We start from the raw sequence: 19,904 nt of genomic DNA, 5'->3' as shown, positions 1-19,904 counted from the left end.
TCGCCATTTCTTTATAGAGTAGAATAAACATGTTTAGAGAAACTGTTTTTGTATATTTTTGTTTTATGTTTTTTTTATTAATCGTTACTTTCAAAAGTACCTGGTATTTAAATTATTATTTGTGATGTATACGTTCCTCAATCACATGGTTTTTTAAATACAATTAAAAAAATGTTTTACTTTAAAATTTGTCTGAATGAATAAATAAATATCGCAAGCGTAGAGTGCAGAGTTGCTAAAACCCAATGTAAAAATTGTACAGGAGAGGGAAAAACTTCGTATAGCCATTTTCTTCAAGTATTTCGCAAAACTTTGAATACAACATTTTGCCTGTTTAAAGCAAAGCAAAACTCCATACGAATCAGAGGGATTCGATCTTTATTAAAAGATTTCGAACTTTTTTTGGCCTTATCGAATTTTCGGAGCTTTTTCGGCCTTAGCAAATTTTCCTTTCATTGAATATAAACGAGAAAACATAAAACAAGGGCCTTTGCCCTTTTTGAAACGATGCAATTTTAATTTATCTAGCCTCCTATATGAAATTGTGATTTTTCATTAAAAGTGAAGTTAGCAACTTTTCACTCTAAGCTAGCGATATATGAGTTTTACAATCAGTTTATCGTAAGTTTTAAATAGTTGTATTTAATGGTATGTTTAAATGCTTTCAGATATTGAATTTTTACTCATATTCATAAAATTTATGACTCAATTTGAATCCCGGGATAAATCCCTAAAAAATACCTAAAAAATATCCCGAAATCCCGGGATCCCAATTTTCCTGATATTTTGGCATCCCTAGTACATACTAAGGTACTTCACATACGTGACTAAATACATATCATCATTACGTGTATGTACATATATGCGTGCTAGGGCGGATCGATTTGTAGGGGCCCAAAAAAGTTAACAGAGGCACATAGCGATTATGATTATTTGGGTCATTTCAAGCATTTTTGCCCAAGAAACCAGAGGTCCAAAATGAATTTCGAGCCAGCGATTTTTTCTATCCAGTTTTTTTTTTTCAAAAAGTGGCTCACCTGTTGAAACAGCTGTATTGAAAACTAGCCAAAATGTGTATGTGGAGGTTTTCGGGGTCGAGGAATCCATTTCTGGCAATAATTTTTTCTTCAAATTGCTTAAAATGTACAGCGTTGAAATTTTTAATTTTTTTATTTTTATTTTTTATTTTATTTTTTATTTTTTATTTTACTTATTAAACACAGTATGAAAATGAAAAAGCATGCTGTCACACATGTTATTTGTTATACAATATGTCGATAAACAGTATTACCAACATAATATTAAAAAAAAAAATACGTTATGCGTATTTTAAAACTGAAACATTAGAAATTGTTGATGTTTTTTTAAAACGAATTTGTTGCCCAAAATTGAGTAACATCGATATAAGTTGTGCATGAGTACACCTCCCTTCCCCCTAATTTTCAACGCTATTTAAAAATTGAAATTGCATTATGGGAAAGGCATATTTCGTGGATTTTCGCAACAATGTTGTCGATTTTCGGAAAAAAGGCGTTAAAATAAAAAAGCGAAAGGGCGAAGCGGCCCTCAAACGAAAAAAAAATTGCCAGAAATGGATTCCTCGACCGCAAAAACCAGATACACATTTTGGCTAATTTTCAAAACAGCTGTTTCAACAGGTGAGCCACTTTTTGAAAACAAAAAATAATATATAGAAAAAATCGCTAGCTCGAAATTCATTTTACACTTAGGGTTTCTTGGGCAAAAATGCTTGAAATGACCCAAATAACCATAATCGCGATGTGCTTTTGATGCAAAAAATTTTACCCGCCCTAATGCATACATATGTATGTACATACATTAGTACTTTAAAACATACTTAGATTTGCATGAGCATGCGACCATGACTCCTCTGCGGTGAGTATCTACATATGTCGGTACATATGCGTGTCTGCAACAAATAGAAATCCATAAAAATTCAAAATTCGCCACTTTTCGCTCTCTGTGGTTTTATGGATTGGTGATTTTAGCAAATACAATCATAGTTATATACAGGCATGCATACTTATTTACATATACATACATATATTGTAAATGGTCTGGGTATTTGCATAACAGAGTACATAAAGGGAATCCCCCAGGAAATAAGATTAGCATACATACATACATACATATGTATGTACGTACATTTGTACATAGAAAAAAATTTTGAAATTATTATTATTATAAATTGAAAAAATTAAATAAATTTTTTTTCTAATACATATATCACATAAATAAAAATATAAATCGCTGCCGCTGTGATGTAGTGTGTAAGTGCGCACCTTCCAACTAAAATCAAGAACAAAAGAAAAGAAAAAGTTTTTTTCTAATAGCGATTGTCCCTCGCCAGGTAATGTCAAACCTCCGATTATATGTATTTCTGTTACGAAAAGCAGTTTCTCATAAAAATACAATCACCGTTCGGAATCGTCGTAAAACTGTACGCCCTCTCCTTTGCGTGGCAACATCAAAGCGCACTCCATAAATCAGAAGAGAAGCTCGGCCAAACATTAACATATTGGGTAACCGCCAGTCTATTATTAATAATATTATTATAATTGAACTAAAGACAGAAAATGCTTTTTTCCTAGACTATATAATAGAATTTGTCTTGATACGTTTTAATTCAATAGTTTTAACAATAGTCATTATACGCCATTTATAGGATTTAAAATAAAAAAATGTATGGTACATTTAATAGACTTGGATTGATAAGAATGATATGCAATCGTTCAAAATCAATCTCAAAATGGTACTTGCCCAATAGAAATTTTAGGTCTAAGTAGGCGTTATAAAATGTAATGCGTGGTATACGGGTTGTCCTAAATCACCGGTCCAACCCTTTTAAAATGGGGAAAAGTGGTTTTTATTAGAAAACTTAAATATTTAAACTACTAAGTCGGAAAAATGCTTACTACAGTAAAAAAAAATGATCAAAAATCAACGCGATATTTATGGCAACTTTAACTTGCCCTTTAACTTTGCCTAAATCCGATTAAGAAGTTGAAAATTTAGATGCAATTTTTCATAATTTGTATAATTTTTGCACAAAGTTTAAAATATGTTTTTGTATGATTTTTGTTAGATAACACTGTAGGGGCGCTAAAATGACACGAAAAAACTCCGAGAATCGCAAACTTAATTATGGGTCGTAGATTACGTATCCGTTTGCCGTTTTTCTAGATCTGGTCTTTTTCCCCAAGAATGCGTACATACATAAATAATATGGTTGAAGCCAGGGACCTATTTCATAAAATTGCCACGTCAACTTGAACGGCGATGAAAAAACAATGACTTCCCAACCAGCAGAGATACTTCACAATTTTATTCGACAGTGGGGTCTCGAACAATTTTACGTATCCGGAAACGAACGGAAAACGACTACAATTTTTGTTCAATTACATACCCGAAAATGTTCGAAAAAGTGCGATTTTCCTACCCGGAAATGAATAGAAAACGACTTAAATTTTCATTCATTTTCGTATCCGGAAATCGTTCGAAAATGATGATGTTACTTGAAAGCAATAATTGGATTGTATTGCTTACTAGCGTATTCGTAGGCTGTCAGAAAGTTCCGGATTCTAATGACCTCTGGCGCTTCCTTATTTATTCGAACCATGAAAAGCATCTGTGAACTGCAGAAGGAAAGCGTATTGAACGAAAAATTCAATAAAACCATTTTCAGAAAAACAGCCAAAAACGTATCTGTTTCAAAACAATTTTCGGTTATTGTCTGTACACACGTTTCTGTCGCACACTTTAGTTGAAAAACGGATCGTCAAAGTATTCGAAAATGGAGTCGGTAAGCGGGCCAAAACTAGCATTTCATCACTTTCCTTTTTCGGATCCATTTTCGGCTTTTTTGCTGACTGGGTTAATATCTGCCATTTTATTTGCAAGACAAAATATATTAGAATCATATATATCTATTTATGTCAAACCATTAAAGTACATGCATTTGTATATCGAGCCCTAACCGCGAAAAAACGTTAGCAACATTTATTTTTTCTTTGAATACAGAAGTGATTGTAGTGCATGTAGATGCATATCTGCATCAAAAAGAAACTTTAACAAAAATGTCGGTTAAATTTCCACGGTATTATTTAAGTAATTAAATAAATTAAAAAAAAAATTGATTGGGAGCGGTAGCGGAGCTCGGAGCGAAATAAAATACCGGAGCGAAGCTAGAGCGAAGCGATGAAAAAAATCCTTTGCCCCGAAGCCCTGGAAAAATGTATCACTGACTGTAAGTGAAGCGAGATTTAGTTTCGTCCACCACATACATATGAGTGAAATATGTACGATTTCAATTGTTTTATGTTAATTTAAAACAAATAAATTGTTTTGTTTTCAGAAAAATTTTTATACAAATGATTTCGAACATACTTTGTGCAGAAAAAAATGCTTGACGCCGTCAGCAAAAAAATATCAAAATATCTATCATATCGTAAAATCAGCACATTATTGTACTAAAATTGAAAGGGCTACAAAACTGCATTCCAGAAAAATTACCAAAAAATTCACCAAAAAGGTTTTAAATTTCCTGAAAATTTGGCAAACGCTCAATCGTCATATAAACAATATTACAATATTGTTATGTGAAAACTCTTCGGCGGAGGTTTATACATAGTTTTGTCGCGACAATTTTGTCAAAGTGACAATTGTCAGCGCCATTGTCAGACAATGGTTGACAAGATTCCACTATTGTCACTGTCGTTTACCAAAAATCGTCGCAGTTGCCTTCAGGCGTATGTGAAACAGAAAAAATGTTGCCGTCAACTCTGGATTTGAAATTTTCTGGAAAAATCGATAATTTGTAAAATGACTTAAAGCAAAGGCTTTAAATAAGAGCTATTTTTTGGGTTTTTGAAATCGTTGAATTACATCGCTGGCTTAGAGTGAACATTTTTTAAGTCCAGCTTTTGAAAAATTTGCCAAGCCTATTTTATTTAAATATCTTGCAAAATTTGGATAAAAATATTTTTGCGTGTTCAAATTATAACATAACTCTTTACGAATCTGTAGAGTTCGACGTCAAAGAAAAATTGTGTATTCTTTGAATTCATAGGATTTTCTCTTCTGTATTTGGTTTAGCGAAGTTTCGTTTCGTTTTCTGATATAGGGCGTTATCGAACTGGCTGCCGAGATAGGTCGATCTTCCACTCAGATATCGAAATACAAGAGTTTCAAGAGTTTACCAGGAAATTAAAAAAAAAATGGCATCATGCAGAATATCTGTCGAAGCTTAAACTGTGGAAATGTTCTTCTTGCCAAAACGAATGAACCTAGTAAAATAAAAGTAGTATGTTACCAAATGAAAAAAATTACATTGAGTAAAAGATGTCTTTGATTTAAAAAACTAAAATTCCATTTTTACGAAATTAATTCTCAAATTGTTATATGCATGAAGAATGTAATATACATATTAGACTGCATCACTCCCCATACAAAAAAAAAATCGGTACTATTTTTCCATTCTTCTTCTTCTTATTTGGCGCTGTAACCGCCTAAGCGATTTTGGCCGAGTCCAAAACAGCACGCCAGTCATTTCTCTTCTGTGCTAACTGACGCCAATTGAAAATGCCAAGTGAAGCCAAGTCCTTCTCCACCTGGTCTTTCCAACGCAGAGGAGGCCTTCCTCTTCCTCTGTTACCAGCATCGCGGCCCGCGTTGAATATTTTCAGAGCAGGAGCGTTTCTGTCCATCCGAACGACATGGCCAAGCCAGCGGAGCCGCTGAATTTTAATTCGCTGCACTATGTCTATATCGTTGTAAAGCTCACACAGCTCATCGTTAAATCGTCTGCGATATTCGCCATCACCAACGCGTAAAGGTCCGTAAATCTTTCGCAGAATCTTTCTCTCGAAAACTCCAAGAGCCGCCTCATCAGATGCTTTCATTGTCCATGCTACCGCGCCATACACCAGCACAGGCATGATGAGTGACTTATAGAGTGTGATCTTTGTACGACGAGAGAGGACTTTACTTCTCAATTGCCTACTCAGCCCAAAGTAGCACTTGTTGGCAAGAGTGATTCTCCGTTGGATTTCAAGGCTGACATTATTATTGGTGTTAATGCTGGTTCCCAAATAAACGAAGTCGTCTACTTTTTCAAACTTGTAACTGTCAACAGTGACGTGGGTGCCAAGACGCGTATGCTCTGACTGTTTGTGTGCTGACAGGAGATACTTCGTTTTGTCCTCGTTCACCACCAGACCCATTCGCTTTGCTTCTCTATCCAATCCCGAGAAGGCAGAACAGACGTAGCCCTTGTTTTTACCGATAATATCGATGTCGTCGGCATACGCCAGCAATTGTACGCTCTTATAAAGTGTTGTGCCTGAGCGGTTCAGTTCTGCGGCTCTTATTATCTTCTCCAACATAAGATTAAAGAAATCACACGAAAGGGGGTCCCCTTGTCTGAAACCTCGTTTGGTATCAAACGGCTCGGAGTGGTCCTTCCCTATTCTGACGGAGCTGGTGGTATTGCTCAACGTCATTTTACACAGCCGTATTAGTTTCGCGGGGATACCAAATTCAGACATCGCGGCATAAAGGCAACTTCTCTTCGTGCTGTCGAAAGCGGCTTTGAAATCGACAAATAGATGGTGTGTGTCGATCCTATTCTCGCGGGTCTTTTCCAAGATTTGGCGTATTGTGAATACCTGATCTATGGTGGATTTTCCAGGCCTAAAGCCACACTGATAAGGTCCAATCAGCTCGTTGACGGTGGCCTTCAGTCTTTCGCACAATACGCTCGATAAGACCTTGTAACCTATGCTTAGAAGGCTAATTCCGCGGTAGTTGGCGCGTATGGCGGGGTCGCCTTTCTTGTGGATTGGGCAGAGCACACTTAAATTCCAGTCGTCGGGCATGCGTTCATCTGACCATATTCTGCATACGAGCTGATGCATGCACCTCATCAGCTCCTCGCCGCCGTACTTGAATAGCTCGGCTGGCAGGCCGTCAGCTCCAGCAGCTTTGTTGTTTTTCAGCCGCGTAATCGCTATTCGTACCTCGTCATAGTCAGGCGGTGGGACAGCTACTCCATCATCATCGACTGGGGACTCGGGTTCGTCTTCCTCACTACTTTCAGCGCTGCTACCATTCAGTAGGTTATAAAAGTGTTCCCTCCACAATTTTAGTATATTCTGGACATCGGTCACTAGGTCGCCATTGTTGTTCTTACAGGAGTTCGCCCCGGTCTTGAAACCTTCCGTAAGTCGCCTAACCCTCTGGTAGAATTTTCGGGCGTTCTTCCTGTCGGCCAGCATCTCAAGCTCTTCGCACTCACGTATTTCGGCCTCTCTCTTCTTATTGCGGCAAATACGTCTCGCTTCCTTCTTCAGTTCCCTATAACGGTCCCACATGGCTCGCGTTGCGCCCGATCGCAGCGTGGCCCTGTAGGCGGCATCTTTTTTCTCTGCGGCTTCTTGACATTCCTCATCGTACCAGTTGTTCTTTCGGGCTGAAATCCAACTACTTCTTCGGCGGCGGTACTTAATGATCGGGAAATGTGGTTCCACTGCTCGCGTACGTCGGATTGTTGAAGAGTGCTCTCAGAGAGCAGGTGTGTGAGTCGAGTGGCGAATAAATTGGCCGTCTGTTGTGATTGCAGCTTTTCGACGTTAAGCTTTCCTTGCATTGTTGGGCGCACATTTTTTGCTGCACAGAGGCGGGTGCGTATCTTGGCTACAACAAGATAGTGGTCCGAGTCGATGTTTGGCCCTCGGAGTGTACGTACGTCCAAAACGATTGAAGCATGCCTTCCGTCTATCACAACATGATCGATTTGGTTTCTCGTTTTTCGATCTGGAGACAGCCATGTAGCTTGGTGGATGTTCTTATGCTGGAACCTAGTACTACATATTACCATATTTCGGGCCCCGGCGAAGTCGATCAGCCTCAGTCCGTTATCGGACGTTTCGTCGTGGAGGCTGAATTTTCCGACAGTGGCGCCAAAGATCCCTTCCTTGCCCACCTTGGCATTAAAATCGCCAAGCACGATATTGACATCGTGTCGGGGGCAGCGCTCATATGTACGTTCCAAGCGCTCGTAGAAGAGATCCTTGGACGCCTCATCCTTCTCTTCCGTCAGGGCATGGGCGCAGATGAGCGAGATGTTGAAGAATCTAGCTTTGATGCGGATTGTGGCTAGACGTTCGTCCACCGGGCTGAACGCCAGTACTCGGCGACGGAGTCTCTCTCCTACCATGAATCCAACACCGAATTTGCGCTCCTTTACGTGGCAACTGTAGTAGACGTCGCAAGGCTTCACGCTTACTTTACCTTGCCCCGTCCATCGCATTTCTTGGATGGCGGTGATGTCAGCCTTTGTCTTCCCGAGGACATCAACCAGCCGGGCAGAGGCACCTTCCCCATTAAGGGTCCGGATATTCCAGGTGCATACCCTTAAATCATAGTCCTTTATACGTTTGCCGTGGTCGTCATCAGAAAAAGGGGTCTCATCCGAGGCTTGTTGGAATTTTTCATTGGGCGGGGTTTTAACGTGGCGGGACCCAAACCCAGCGCACGCGAAGTTTTACGCCTTCTCACTTTAGCTCGCTCCCAAACGGGTGTTTGGTTGCTACCCAGAGGATACGTGGATATAAATATCCGGACGTTGTGAGCTGCAATTGAACCGTACGCACAAGAATCGCTTCTGGCCACTCCCAGGTGAATGGCAGTCAAAAGTTTTCCACTTCTGCGCACGGAACCATCCTCCATTGGAATTATAAAATCCATTATATTTTAAGACGTCCACCAAAATATTTCGGAAAAATATTAAGACTTAAGTGAGCTGGACCGATTTGAAAATACCTCCAAAAATGGAGTTGTTTATGACTAAAAATATTTTCTTAAAGATTTTTTTTGAAAAAATCCCCTCAAATGACAAAACGGTTTAAGCTTAAAATATTTGCATAAAAATATTTAAAAATAATTAAAAAAATTTTTGAACGGAATCGCATTGATGAGGTTTTTGATGCTGTTTTTTAACTTTTTTCAAAGATTGGTATAGGAGAAAATTTAATAACTGAACCTAAACTCTTCCGATTTAGACTTAAGAGGTGTCATTGGAAAGGTATTTTCTCACCCTTTTTATTTCTTTGCTAATAAACTCATTCAAAGGATAGAAGAGGAAGGTAGGATGAACGAACATCATTCAAAGTTGAACTAAGATGTGTTGGTATTCGAAAAAACAAGATGGGACACGAATGACGTTTTTTTGGCCAGAAATAAAAACAGTGTGAAATTTTCTTTCTATTGAGATCTCATAAGTCTAAACCAGAACATTTTTGGCCCAGTTATTCAATTTTTGAAAAAAGTAAAAAAACAGCATCAAAAATCCCATTCTTACGATTCCTTTGAAAAGATTTTTAAATATTTTTATGCAGATTTTTTAAGCTTAATCTAGTTTGTCATCTGAGGGGACTTTTTTCAAAAAGTTCTTTAAAAAACTATTTTTATTCATAAAAAACTTCATTTTTGGAGGTATTTTCAAATTGGTCCAGCTCTCTTAACTCTTAATATTTTTCCGAAATATTTCGGTGGACGTCTTAAAATATAATAGATTTTGTAATCCCGGCGGAAAAACCGCAACTTTTTTTAGTGATGCAGTCTAATACATATGTACATATGTATAGGTGCATAAGGAATACTGTGTAAAAATCTCCCACATCAATATTTAATTACTTTTAAACAGACCTGTTAAATAATGATTAATAATCATAATAGTTATTAATTAAAGCATGTTTTGGGTAACCATTTAATGATTAAATACCATTATTTTCACCTTTTAATGATTAATAATTAATTACTTTCAATGAAGGAAATTAATTAATTAATTTTAATTACATGTTTATTATATTATTTTCGATTATTTTAAACTACCTTTGAGCTTTTTTACTAACATGAAAAATATAATTAATTTTGATTTTTGTTTAATTGAACGATTAATATAATTTTTTGATTATTTACAACTTGTGAATAATACATTACAACGCATTAATGATGAGAAACAATACAATAACATAAGATAAATGCACAAGGAGAATAACAAAAACGCGTCCAATATGCATACAGGCTTTCCCAAAGTGGGTGCCGCGTATGCCTGGGGTGCCACTAGTGGCTAGAGTATACTAATGGTGCGGGCAAATTCTTAAACTTCCCATACACAACGCAAGCGGTTTGATCAAACTTCATCATGGCGGCCAGAAAATCAAAAAAAAAATGGATTTTTATTAAAATTGCCTTCAGCGGCTCGTCAAACCCCATACACAAGACAAATGGCTTGCAACAAAGGGATATTTCGCTTGGTATGTCAAGCGCAGCTGCTCGTTACGTTTTGTCAACGAAAAATTGAATAAAATTTTTTTTTGAAAAATTGTCGAACACGTACCCTCAAGGTGTATTAAACAAGGTGGTGTTGGGGCGACAGCTGAGTTTTTCGCCGTGGAGGCCATTACGTCAAAATGATGTGTTTGTTGTAACTCATACCAATGACAGTATGGACATCAGCGTATAATTTGTTAGTGTAATTTTTTACTTATATACGGCCAACACCACCTTGTTAAATACGCCTTGCGTACCCTTTTCACCACCATTTTCGTTACCAGACCTAATCCGCGTTTCATTTACTTTTCTTCCCGTTTTCGGATTTTTTGCTGGCTGGGCTGTTCTCGTAACAAGCGCACGTGTATATGTTATTTATTCTTTGGAAATTCACAATCACACTGTGAAAGAGCGAATTAACACGATTTTAGAGGCAGTTCAAAACAAACTTATAAAAAGTTTGAAAACTTGTGAATTTTTTAGTTTGTAACTTGACGAAAGTACCGACGTAGTAGGACTTAATGTTCTTCTCGTGTTGGTTGCACTGCAAATCGAAGAAGAAATTTTGATGAGCGAAGTACTTGAGACTTACACCACTACTTAGCGACGAAATTTTTAAAGCTATCAACTGATTTGTTCAGATAATGGTTTGAAATGGAGCAAGTGTGCGGATATTTGCAGTGATGGAGCAGCCGCAGTGCTTGGAAAATCAAAAGGAGCGATGTCTCTTAGACAAGAGGCAGAAAACGCCACGACAAGTGACTATATGATCCCTCGGTTCTTCCCTGGTGACTAGGAAGATGCCGCCACTAGATTTAAAACCCTTATTGGATGACGCTACGAAGATAACAGAGGCTTGCGAAATTAAAATACATCTTTGGCTTTTTTCTAGCACGTCGAATTTTTTTTATTGGTGACATGTATATTTTAGAATGTCTAGCAATTTGCATGAAAGCCCCATAAATAAACAAATTAAATCAGAAAAAGGTATGTAGCTTCGAAGGTAACGCTAAGAAAATTGATAAAAGTTATTTTCTTAGCATTAACGCGCATTACCAGCGTTAACTTGGAAGGTTTAGAAAAAATTGTAGTCGAATATTTTCCCAACATTGACTCTGAGGATGTCTACAGCTGGATAACAAACCCGTTTCATATGACCCGAAAAGGTAAACCTACTGGGATGAAAAATTAAGCTTTTGAAAACCTTCTGGACATCAGTGAAGACAACACTTTGAATGTTAATTACTAATAAGGGAGCCAAGATAGTTCTGGATGCAAGTGTATGCAGAAAACATTGCTGTTGGCAAGATTGCATTACAAATACTAGTGGCTTTACATTTCTATGTGAGACTGCATTTTCAACGAATTCTTACATAAAAAACAAATACACCAGAAAGCTTTCAGCGTTAAATGATTACAGGGTAAAATTGTCAAAGCTCCAAAAAAATTTGAAGGAAATAATGAAATCATAAAAACAATTTCAGTCCTCAAATTAAAGCTAAAGGAGCATAAAGTTTCCATTGTGTTTTCTTGTTTCGTTGACATTTGAAGAGTAGGCGTGTGCGAAATTTTTTTAGCACAAGGGTGCCGCGGTGAGAACAGTTTGGGAACCTCTGCCTATGTCTACGGCTGCATTTCTTTATTCATTCTGAACGTTTGGAATAAACTTTTTTGTTTACCTATTCTTTAGATATGTTAACGTATATTTCAAACGCATTCTGTTTATTCCGGCTGTGAAATGGGATTATCCGGAATGTATAAAGAAACGCAGCCTTTATGTAAGATCTGCTCGAATGTGTCCTCTACAAAATTCTTTCTGAAAGTATTAATGAATAGCAAAGACAGTTGACAATGTCTGTAATAGGGAATTTACATGATTCAGCTTTCACAGGCGATTAGTTGAACCAAAAGTTGAACGAAAGTAGTGAGCCGACCAACTTCATTGTAAGCGAAAGGCTGTTTACACCAGGCGATTGTTGCTTTCAACTAAAAATCGCCTCATGTAAATTCCCTATAAGAAATCATTATTTACTTGTAAACAACAGTACAAATATTTACTCGTACAGTTAGTTTGGTTTCAGTTATTTAATACTAATTTATAAAAATTTGCCTGCCAAACACAGCTTTTTCTATTTGGAAAAATAATTAAAAAGAATCATATATTTATTTAATTAAAAATAAAAGTTAAGGCGTGCGAGTGAACGTGTTAAACCGAAGGCACGCATCGTACGGCTGAGCGGCTTTTATTCCTGAACTTCATGAGTATTTAATATGTTTTAATTTTAAGCCGCTTTGTTGCTTATTGCGTGGCCGCGGTCTTAGATGAGTGCGTATGGTGCTACAGGGCGTATATGTTACATACGCAACTGCGGGTTATTTTCATTTAAATACAGTTTCGCGGTGGAATCTTGTTCTTTATAGAAAACTGAAGATAATGCATTTCCTAAGATAGGCGTGACACCATTTTCGACCAAAAAAAAAGTTTTGCCATTGTCTGGCAAGAACCTTCTAGGATGTTGGTTGGACCGGGATCGAAACTGTGTCTTACTGGGTGATAACCCCGGCTGCCTTGTATACTAGATAGCACATTTCACTGTACCTTTATACTTGAAGCGAAAGAATGCAAAATCATTGTGGGGGTTTCTGTTCGCCTGGCGTTGACATATCGAATCCCACGATGTTGATGTGACGCAACGCACGTAACTGGCTGACCAGACAGCAAGCAGCCATAGATTGTAGGCAGATATACATACAGTCCACCAGACGACAGACAAGGCAAATGCAAGTCAGTCAGGTGCATATGCGTGCTTACACACACACACACAGATTTCTCGGTAAGCAGCACAATACCGACGTTGGCGACTTCCAATAACCAACAGCAACAAAAAAAAACATTCATCGAATTTGCGTGCGCGAGATGCCAGACGGTTTTCGATGTTGAGCTTTTATGGGGACCAGTGTGTTTATGAATGTGTAGGTTTGTTAAGAAGCGGGAGGATGAGATCATGGGGTAACGCATGAGGACATCCAGACAAAGATGACTTTAGCATATGACTGTAAGTACATATGTAAATTCATATGTAGAACTGTGTTCGCGTGTGTAAATACATAGTGTTAGGTTGGTATGCTTGTTATGCCCGGCTTGGAAGGCAGACGGCGGAAACAATTCTTCAGTTTTTTTAGTATTTTTTGTTCAAAAATTAAATTTATGTAAATAGGTCAGGAATGTGAACGCGCCACACACAGCCAAGCGTTTGAACTTTTGGGCTTTTATACGTACCTAGACATGTGGTAAGGATATACATATGTTCATACATACATACTTGTATGTACATACATACATACATATGGGCGGCTGTTTGGAGAAATTAGAGTACGTAGAAAATGTGCAGATTTTTGACCGAATTAAGTTAAAGTAAATATACATAAGCACATACATACGTTAGTGTTTTATAATAGCCTGAACACATGTAAGGATATACTGCATGTGATTCAGCTACAACTAAATATATCTTTAAAAAAAACCAACAGCGGTGTGGTCAGTTTTGAAATAAATACATATACATATATTTATTTTAGTGAATGAAAAGTTATTTAAGTGTTTTAGATATATTTATACACTCGTGCATATGCATATACATACATAAATATACCGAATATATTTGGTATTTAGGCCTACAAGGTGGTAGGTACGTCAGCATGTGGTATGAATCGTAATACTCGAGCGACGTTCTTTGTCCTTCGAGGCATTTCATGCAACTCTTCTCTCCCTTATCAATGCTGTATCAACCACTACATATATATGTACATACATTCGTATAATATGTATACATTAGACTGGGTCGAAAAGAAATTGGTAATTGCCTTCCCGGTTGGAAAGCTTATTGTAGAAGATTTTGAAAAGTAAAAATTTGCCTTCATAACTTCTATTTGAGTAATACGTGGGCCACTAAATAATGCATTAAACCACCTAAGGCAAAAAATGTTTGTCTGTAAAAATGGTCTTATCAGTTTTCAAGATATTCTCCAGCATGACTTATAAACATTACGCTGCAGCAAAAGTTAGAGACAGTCTGGCAAAGCGCTAATTCAGTCCTACAAATTTCATAACTGTCTCTGAACTACTGTGCAGGGGAATGCAGAGCTCGACGGTTGAATCTCATATGTTGATATGTTGATACGCTGTCATCTATGTAACTCATCCTGGTCATGCGAAAGCTGACAAAAGATGCACAAATGTACTATACCATATTTTTACGATTTTCTTAGACCCTAAAACTAATAGTAAACTGTATTCGTTTATTTAATGTGTAATTCTCTAGTTTACGGGGCAACTGCTAAAATATTTCCAAAAAAGTCGAAAAGCTAGGGCGATAAATTATACTAAAATTTAATGCATACTTATAAATCTGATTTCAAATATTGAAGTTCTTTTAACAGTTTCTAGAATTCTACTAAATTTCCAACAAAATTAGAAACGTGAATTTATATGTTTATGTTATAATACTTACTTATGAGCCATCCGTAAATAAAAAATTTACGAAAAATATTTAGCATGAAAACTATTGTGAATATTCAAAATTCTACATAGTCTTATTAGAAGCCGGAGAGTTTATGTATTACCTTTCAATACACTTAATAAAATTTAATGCTGAGTTATCACAAATAAGCATTCAATATATCACGGTTTTTCTCATTTTTTCATGCGACTTAGTTTAGATTTTTAATTATAAGTACTATAGAAATACCCTTTATACGTAACATATATAAATTAGTTTTAAGGATAACGGTTTTAGGATGAAGGAATGACTGACACTTTATGTTTCTAATTTTAAAGTACAGTTTGCATGAAAAAGTAAATTACTGCAAAATAAATAGCTCGTTAATCATAAAATGAAGTATTTTTTAATTTGAAGTCTTTTTTATTTACAAAATTGTATGCTTCCTTATTTATTTACAATATTTAAAGAAAAGGCTCTATTCTATACTTCTTTGAACCAGCTCAAAATTAACCACATTTGTTCTAGCCCGGAGGTGATCCTTTTTTAACTATCTGGGAACTGTTGTTATATGGACTGTCTCAGAATTATCTAAGCCAGAGTCAGCTCAGAACAAGTTGAAAAGTTCTGCAGAGGCCGAAGGCGGCCACGTGGTAGGTTCTCTTCCCTGTGTGGTATCTAAAGACTTCTAGGTGGTCTTACCTCGGGATTGGTTCTTCAATTTAAGAAAAACATCAAGCATTTTTGATCCGCCATTTTGGATCAGTTAATATTCATGTATAAAGAGTCACTCAATCTGAATCAATGGTAAGAATAAGGGAAATTTCAGTCCAAAAAAATAATGAATTCACTCACAGATCAATTTCTCAAACTACACTTTATACACTCAGAAAAAAACATTGTTAGATGCTGGGAAAAAAGTAATTATTCTAAGGAAATGTTACCTTGAAATGGCTCCAATGACATGGCTGCCTTCATATGAGTAAACGATTTGACACTATTCCTTAGAACTTATTTGCCATTTCATCCCCCGTGAAAGGAATAAGTATGTCATTTTGTTCGTGGCGCTCAAACAGTGGCAATGGCCGTTAGAGCAAAGCTCTCGAGTTCTAGTCGAGAGATGCAAGGTTTGCGTCCCGGAGCAGGAAATTTTTGTTTTTATACCCGAGCGCACTTGTGCACAAGGGTATATTAATTTTGTTCACATAACGGTTGTTTGTAACAGCCAAAACGAATCGAGATGGATATAGACAAATGTATACATATATGCTCAGAATCAATAGAGAAATCGATTAAGCCATGTCTCTCTGTCCGTCCGTCTGTCCGTCTGTCCGTCCGTCCGTGTACACGATAACTCGAGCAAAAATTGAGATATCTCAACGAAATTTGGTATGTAGGTTTCTGTTAATCCAGGGTAGGTTGGTATTGAAAATGGGCGAAATCGGACAGTAACCACGCCCACTTCCCATATAACGGTAATTTCCAGAAATACGAAAACTGCGATATTTTAGTAACTACTGAAGATAATTCACTCAAAATTGATATGTGTAATAACTTTCAGACGAAAAATAAGAATATTATAAATTTTTTGAAAATGGGCGTAGCCACGCCCACTTATGGTTACATGTGTATACCTTGGGAACCGCTGCACCAATTTCTTCCAAACTTGGCACAGTTGTTGGCCTCGACACAGCATACTAAACGGCCGAAAATTTTAAAAAGCGGACAATAACCACGCCTACTTCCCATATAACGGTAATTTCCAGAAATACGAAAACTGCGATATTTTAGTAACTACTGAAGATTATTCACTCAAAATTGATATTTGTAATAATTTTCAGACGAAAAATAAGAATATTATAAATTTTTGGAAAATGGGCGTAGCCACGCCCACTTATGGTTACATGTGCATATCTTGGTAACCGCTGCACCAATTTCTTCCAAACTTGGCACAGTTGTTGGCCTTGGTACAGCATACTAAATGGCCGAAAATTTAAAAAATCGGACAATAGCCACGCCCACATCCCATATAACGGTAATTTAGAGAAATACAAAATCTTCGATAAATCAGTAACTATTCACGCTAATTTATTCAAAATTGATGCTTGCAACAATTCTTTACCAAGAAATATGTTTATGGTAAAATTTTGGAAAATGGGCGTGGCACCGCCCACTTATGATAACATATACGTATATCGGTAACCGTTATACCAATTTGTACCAAACTCGGTACGGTTATTGTGCTTGCCAAATAAAAGCCAATTATTAAAAATTACTGAATTCAGGCTAAAATTACGGCCGCTTTTCATATAACGGTAAATTTCAGAAATGCTTGAAACTTCAATATTTCGAAATTTAAGGACGCTACTCAAAATTGGTACACCCCGGTTTACCATCTAGCGGTAGCTTTTGGAAAGGTGAAAAAACATATATTTAATACTTGCGCCGGGTATTTAATGTTCGGCTCCGCCCGAACTTAGACTTTCTTACTTGTTTAATATATTTTTACTTATTTTTAACCGACTTCCAAAAAAGGAGGAGGTTATCAGTTCGTCGGAATATTTTGTTTGTTTTGGTTTTTATGTATGTTACCGTATAACTTTGGACCGCGTCAACCGATTTCGATAATTCGGAAAGGTAGTGCCTCAAAAGTGGCACCATACTAGTTTGGTTTAGATCCGATCATTGGATCATGAAATATATATATTTATATGAGAATTAGTCGGTGTTGCTTTTTGCTTAAAAATTACTTGTTTTAATGTAATTTTATAAATTGTTATTAAAAAAAAATTATCTAATATATTTTTTTATCTATTGAGTATTTTGGTTTTTCTATACATGAAATTAATTTTACAATTTGTAATTTATATTTAAATTGAAATAACTGACTTACCTTACTCTAACGCCCTCCAACTAATAAATTTTTATGAACGTTTTTTGAAGTATTATAAAAGGTGCGCTATTCAAGTGGCTGGTACTGTATGTATGTATATATCTAATTTTCGGTAACATTTTAAGACCTAAATAACTCCGCCACCTCTTGAACGCTAGCTATGTATGTATGTATTACGTATTGAAAAATATTTTCCCTCTTTGCTCACTTCTGAAAAAAACTCCTTCATTCTTCAAGAATTTTTAAAAAGTTGATTTACTTTTGGCAGAATTTTTGAAAAAAAATCGTTAGGTTGGCTGATTTAAGTTGCAATTTTGCCACCTACCTGATGAATTTCTAAGAAAAAGTTTTATGTTAAAATTTTCTGTGAAAGTCTGAATTTTACGGTTGTGGTCAGAGCTGTCCGCTGACGAATGATCCTGAGAATTGAACCAAATTTGGTGAATCACTTCTGGAACGAACAAATTGTTTATTGTTTGTAGCGTGGGACAGGCTAATATACATACATACGTACATATATATATATATATACACACATGTTTGTACATAAAACCATTCTTCACCACCGAATCGCCTGTCTGGCTGGTTCATCAGCACAACCACCCCCTCGCTGCACTGCAAGACTGCGTTAGCAACAACGCGTTGCGTTCGTGATTAATGGTTCAACCGGGCGTGCGTGCGTCTGAGCGTACGTGCATGAATACGCGCCAAACCCATCGCTTGTCTTGCTGCAAGTGTGTTTATGTGGATTTGTGTTCCTGGTGAACGACTTGTTGCCGACTTTTGGGCGCAGTCTGGTGATTTTTGTCCTGCTGCTGACGCAGTTTCCCTTCAGTGCAACCCTTAGAGGTTAAGGTAATGCCAATTGCAAACATTAGCACATATACATATGTATGTAGGTCTGTATTTGTTGTGCGCATTTTTGTTGGTGGTTGCGCTACTGGCTCAGCAACGCACTGTTTTTGGATTTTATCTGCCCTTCTGCTATCCAAATGTCCTTTCAAGTTTGCGGCGCTTCAGCTGAAATGTGCGCACATGTTCAAATTTTTCGACTTCATCTCTCTGTATGCCCACTTATTCATATGTACATTTATGTACATCCATATATCAATAATAGTAAAATGCGTACGACGCAATTTATTGTTAAGTGAATGAAAGTGCACACACAAATGTCACAAAGATACCCATATCTATCAGACTTTTACAGTAATTGAGGGGTATAACTTTCTAGAAAAAGGGTTTAAAACTGTATGTTTTCCCTTAGTGATCCACAAATGTTTGTAGGCCACTAAATTCAATGTACTTACTTGAAAGTGACAATCTTCATATTGCACATCATTTTATTATTATATATTATTGTATTTTTATTGCGATACATTTCGCAGACGATATTCAAAAGTGACACAACTCAAAATTTTGCATTTTTGAAATTATGCGATAAAAATGTACACAGGGCTTTTACGCTCAGAAAAAAGCATTTCCTTAAAACAAGAAAACAGTATCCTTATTTTAGAGTTACTGTTTTTCCTTAAAATTACGAAAAATTTACTCAATTTGAGAAGTTTTTCCTTAATTCAGGTTCATGCTAAACATAGGGCATCATTAATTTGAAGAAGTAAATTTACTCAATATAAGCAATAACTTCCTTAAATAATTTTTAATTTTTTTGCAGTGCTGCTATAACAAAGGGAATTGCTTTCCTGGCAAATGTATATTTTATTTTCCTAGCATCCTAGGAATGTTTTTTCAGAGTGTATGTACTTTTCAGCAGAAGCTGGAACTAATTTGTTTGATAATTTGTTAAAAAAAACCTAAGGTAAAAACCCCTTGCCCATATGATTATCATGTGCTAAGAAATAGTTTTTCGCATTTTCTGACAAACGTGTAATTTTGAGTTATGTCACCTTTGAACATCCTGTGCGACTTGTTCCTATTTAATCCGTAAATGAGTTGGCCGTTACATGATTTGAAAACAGCTAACCAGCAGTGGAATTCTGACTATAGCAATGGAAAACAGTGGGGCCTAAAGTAACAGATGTAATGTGTAATTAGCTAGAGCTGGTAGTTTGAGGGGCATGTACGATGAAGATGAAGGTGAAGATGTAGATGAATATGAAGATGAAGATGAAGATGAAGATGAAGATGAAGATGAAGATGAA

The 19,904-nt window shown here is 36.6% G+C and overlaps 1 long non-coding RNA gene across 7 annotated transcripts in view; it reads right to left on the bottom strand.

The window, feature by feature from the left end:
- The window catches only part of LOC118744574, a 200,959-nt gene that overhangs the window by 178,290 nt on the left and 2,765 nt on the right, over positions 1–19,904 (bottom strand). Inside the window, exon 3 of one of the 7 annotated variants that reach the window (XR_004993566.1) lies at positions 1,859–1,930. The exons of 4 other annotated variants lie outside the window; for them this stretch is intronic. This is a non-coding gene — a long non-coding RNA (uncharacterized LOC118744574). Of the gene's footprint in view, positions 1–1,858; positions 1,931–18,303; positions 18,766–19,331; positions 19,804–19,904 lie in introns of those variants that run through there. 2 more of the 7 variants (XR_004993570.1, XR_004993571.1) reach the window with 2 other exon arrangements.

Source organism: Rhagoletis pomonella, unplaced genomic scaffold (assembly GCF_013731165.1).
Source record: "Rhagoletis pomonella isolate Grant_MI unplaced genomic scaffold, Rhpom_1.0 Rhpom_scaffold_00001, whole genome shotgun sequence".
Taxonomy (NCBI): Eukaryota; Metazoa; Arthropoda; class Insecta; order Diptera; family Tephritidae; genus Rhagoletis; species Rhagoletis pomonella.
The sequence above is the reverse complement of the archived record's forward strand: the minus strand, read 5'-3'. Positions and strand labels throughout refer to the sequence as shown.